Genomic DNA, 5,073 nt, shown 5'->3' on the forward strand with positions numbered 1-5,073 from the left:
AGGAGCGCCATCAGATGGAGGAGGAAGTGGAACTGAATGTGTCTCTCCTATAAAGTCAACACAGATTGATGAAGATGAACAATACGCCTGTTTGGTTAAGAACCACAGCTGCAGTGAACAGTCAAACAGGACACATCCAGGCACATTAGCCTTTATGATTATTGATTACAGTTTGTGGTATCCTATTTTTTTTTTTATTAGACTGGGCCTTGCATTATAATAAGACAAGATGACGTCTAGAGGACATTGAGGTGTATTGTGCCTGAGTTTATCTGGAAGCATCTCAACAGTGTGTGCTCTGCTCTGAATGGCAGCTTTGTTCAGGCCTGCATCCTGCAGCAGCTCCGTCTCCAACTGTCCACTGAAAGTTACTGTCCACAAACAGTTACCGTCCACTCTTATTTCCATGTAATCCGTCCACTAACTCTAACCGTCCACAGGCCGCCCCCGTCTGCTGCTAAAACACAGCGTCTTCTTGCTGTGTCCTTCTCCCGTTGCTTTCTTGTTGCTGTGCTTTGTTCCCACTACAGATTTTACAAGAAGAAAGAAGAAGAAAAAACAAGAAGCAGGGAATGAAATCATGAAACACAAGCACAATGAAATCATATCAGCATGTTTTTACTGATGGGTAGGAAATCGTAATTTGAATTTTAATGTTTCAATTAACATTTTCTGTTTAGTGAGATACATTTGTGTTTTTGTTTTAATATCACAAACACATGATATTGCTTCTGATTAACTACACGTTATAAAGAGTGTATATGTTGTGACAAATAGTTTTAATAAATCATTTATGTATAAGTCTATTGTAAGATTTTTGGATTGCCAGGTAGGGGAAAACCGTCCTCCAGCTAAAGGACCTCTTGATAGTTTACTTATGACTTATTAAACGTCATAACTGCTGACTTGATAGTTTACTAATGACTTATTAAACGTTATAACTGCTGAATGATAGTTTACTAATGACTTATTAAACGTTATAACTATGTACTTGATAGTTTACTAACTACTCATTAAACATTATAACTGTGGACTTGATAGTTTACTAATGGCTTATTAAACGTTAAATTTGTGGATTTGATAGTTTCTGATGACTTATTAAACTTTCTAACTGCTGACTTGATAGTATATTTAATGACTTACCAAACTTTATAGTTAACAAGCCAACAGGCTTAGTAGAGCTAGGGTCTCTTCTAGTGCTACTTTCCACAACGTGGACTGCTGTGTTTATTAGTCCCGTGGCCTCATAGTTATAGGTGGAGTGTCCAACATTCAGTTGTAGATTTTCTCAGATTTTGGAGGGTTTAGATGACAGAATATTAGGATTTTCTCTGGGAAAAAAATGTTCTGTTACAATAAACACTACATACACAAAGTGATGAACAAATATAAGAAATAGAAAGGTAGCCAAGACTTGGAGGTTACTATTAGAAAGGTTTTGCCATGTGTGTAACACACACAATCATTTTTCGAAATGTCTGCACGTGAAAGGGTGAACATTGAAAGACGGGGGCGGCTGTGGCCAAGTGGTAGAGTGGTTGCCTGCCAGTCGGAAGGTTGGTGGTTCAATCCCTGGTGGTTCAATCGAAGTGTCCTTGGGCAAGACACTGAACCCTGAGTTGCCCCCGATGCTGTGAATGTGTGTTGTGAATGAGTGTTTATCTGATGAGCAGGTGGCACCTTGTACGGCAGCCTCGGCCACAGTGTACCAATGTGTGTGAATGGTGAATGTTTCCTGTATGATGTAAAAGCGCTTTGAGTAGTCGTTAAGACTAGATAAATGCAGCACATTTATGCAACTGAATGGTTCCAGCGGCGGGCCACTACTGGTGCGCACACTGTCCCCTGGTTTCCTGCTGGCCACTGTGTCACTGTGGACACTTTAATAAAGGTTTAAATGCCAAAACATAATCAAGCCAAAAGTAGACGCTATTAGACAGGACAGCCCTGTCCCACACTGTCCATCAATGAGTGAGCTAACAGGCTCTGCAGTCCTGGCTGTGTGCCAGTCCAAGTCAGGAGTGGGATTGGAAAGAATTGTATTTATAACTTTATATCGCAATGTTTTATCAAACAAACAGGAGGCGGCGCCCTGGTAGCTTACCTGGTAGAGCATGCACTCTATGTACCAGGGTTCAAACCTTACCGCAGCAGCCCAGGGTTTTGGTCCGACCTGTGGCCCTTTGCTGCATGTCTTCCTACTTTCCTGTCTACAACTGTCTTATCCATTGAATGCCCCCCAAAAAATCAATAAAGAAATAGGGACTTTGTTAGGGACTATTTTCAGCAGAGGATTAATCAACATTTTGTGCATTAGTGAGTATATATGGCAGCAGTACAGTGTGTGTGGGATTCAGTCAGAATAAAGCACAGCGTGTGTGTTCGTAGTGCAACAGGGGGGCTCACTGATGAGTTTTTATGATCCATCAGGCTGCGATAGACCCACAGTACTCCTAAGCAGATCACATTAACGTCCCACAAGGCTCCGTACTGGGCCCACTTTTATTCTCTGGTATGTTACCTGCAAACGTGTTAATGAGGCTGACTGCAGTGGGGAAGAAACTGCAGCTTCCTGCCAGAGGGGAGGGGTTCACACAGTTTGTATCCAGGGTGAGAGGGATCGGCTACCATCTTTCCTGCCTGGCTCAGCATCCTGAGACCAGGTCCTGGATTGATGGAAGATTTCCGCCAATCCACTTCTCATGGGTTTCCTCAGGAGGGTGGCTGGCGTCTCCCTTAGAGATAGGGTGAGAAGCTCAGTCATCCGAGAGGAGCTCGGAGTAGAGCCGCTGCTCCTTCGCGTTGAAAGGAGCCAGTTGAGGTGGTTCGGGCATCTGGTAAGGATGCCTCCTGGGCGCCTCCCTAGGGCACGTCCAACTGGGAGGAGACCTCGGGGAAGACCCAGGACTAGGTGGAGAGATTATATCTCCAACCTGGCCTGGGAACGCCTCGGGATCCCCCAGTCGGAGCTGGTTGATGTGGCTCGGGAAAGGGAAGTTTGGGGTCCCCTACTGGAGCTGCTGCCCCCGCGACCCGATACCGGATAAGCGGATAAAGATGGATGGATGGATGGATGGACCTTCTCATGAACGGGTTTGAATGATAAAGTACGAAAACGTATGCACAACAATTCATATAATATCTTAGGAAATCATGTAACCGGTCATTTGACAACCAGTTACAGTTATCTTTAGCGATCTTTACAGGTAAACTTGGCCGAGAAAAGGTGACTTGGAGCCAGGCGCAGAGCACCGATAGGAAAAAATATGTGGTTTTGGTTTAAACAGCAGTCTCCGTGAGTACTCCTGGGACATGAACTCCTGTTTCCTGGGTGAAAGTCTTGTGTTTTCCTGTTGCAGGACATGAACTCTGCCCCAGCTTGAAAGCCCTGTGTTTTAGTAGCCAAACATCCCCCCAACCTCCTCCTTACAAAGATCTTCCTGCTCTTATACAGCACAAATGAGTCGCTGGACAATGCCACGACACCAAGCCAGCCAATCAGAATTGACCATGGCACAGCCTGCAGCTGGAAGTGCCTTTATAACATTCATTAATAGATATAACAAAATGTTTTTGTGGAGGACTGGTACAAAAAGGGAAATTGCTGTTGAAAATAACAGATCTCCGAGCAATTTAGAGCATCATCTATATTTTTTATAATATCTAATAATTTAATACTAATAATACTAAAATAAAAATAAAAATAAATGTTTTAATTTTAATCTTAAAGTTTCAGAGAAATCTGCCCTGCCATACAACTTCATCCTGATTTGCTTCAGCATCCCCTGTGGAGAGGTCAAAGGTCATGGAGAAGTCACCTGTGACATCAGAGACAGCGGTCTCCCCCCTTTTACACCCCATCACCATGCTGAGGTCCCATGATGAACCAGCATCACAACAACAGTGTGTTCATTCTGGTTCTAATGGCAACAGCATTCAGTCAAATGGTCCCCTGGTTTAAATAAAATGTCATATCATAAATGAATTGCATTCCTCTGTATTACATATCGCTTTCTGTATTATATTCTTCCAGTAAAACGCTTGGCAAACTAAATGTCCCAAAGAACAGAACAGATGACTGTTTGATGCTGTGTTAGCAGGGTGTGGAAGCAGTCAGTGCTGAGGTGTCCTTAAGCCCCCCCCTCCCCGTGTCCGTGTGTTGTCACAGCACCATGGTAAATATTTGAACTACGGGGCCGGGTGAAAGGCCGCACCTGTTAACACTCAGCCCCGCCCTGATAACACGGATCTGACGCTGACCCGCTTCACACACACTCTGCTATTGGCCTGCCCGCTCAAATAGGATGCAACTTCCTGTTCAGAGTGAAGCACAATGCAGCAGCTCATGAACACATGAACTCACCTCAGATAAAACTGAGAAATACCAACACACATGATGTGCTGACCAATGTTTTCACATTGCTTTTCTCTTTGGATTCTTTCATGTTACATAGCAAGGATCTATTTTTTTTTGTGCAAAATAGAAAGGAAAAAGGAGGAGTCAAATTGAGAATATTGATCAGGTTAAAATGCAGGGGTTATTCTATTATAAATCAATGAACATTTGTCTTTGAAAGCTATGATATAAAGCACGCTCCTCTGAGCTCCAGCTGGTTTAAGGTGCACTGACAACCCCACTGTTCAACGAGAGCAAACACAAGAAAGAAATCACACCGTTTGGCATTTCCACTTTCTCTGAACAGTCTTATATTTTCTAATATTTTGTAAAGGACAATATCAACAGTGGGCTCTGTGGGGTGAATTTCTTGACTAAGAGAATAAGAGTCTACACTACAACCACGCTGACAGCTCTGTTAGGCTGGAGGTAGGTACAGTGATGCTAACATGCTCACAATGTTAACATTCTGATGCTAGGCGGGTATCATGTGGTCCACGGTCCAGCAGTTCAGTACCAGGCCACGGCCTATGCTGGCTCCCTTTGGACCTGCAGCCACAGGCGTGTTAGCATGCTAACATAGCTAATGGTCAGTAAACACAGCTTACAGCTCATAGACTGTATGGCACAGCTGAGGCTCATGAATGTCTTTCTTTCTTTTTAAAGAGTTGGACATG

The sequence above is a fragment of the Etheostoma spectabile genome, chromosome 14 (assembly GCF_008692095.1).
Source record: "Etheostoma spectabile isolate EspeVRDwgs_2016 chromosome 14, UIUC_Espe_1.0, whole genome shotgun sequence".
Classification (NCBI taxonomy): domain Eukaryota; kingdom Metazoa; phylum Chordata; class Actinopteri; order Perciformes; family Percidae; genus Etheostoma; species Etheostoma spectabile.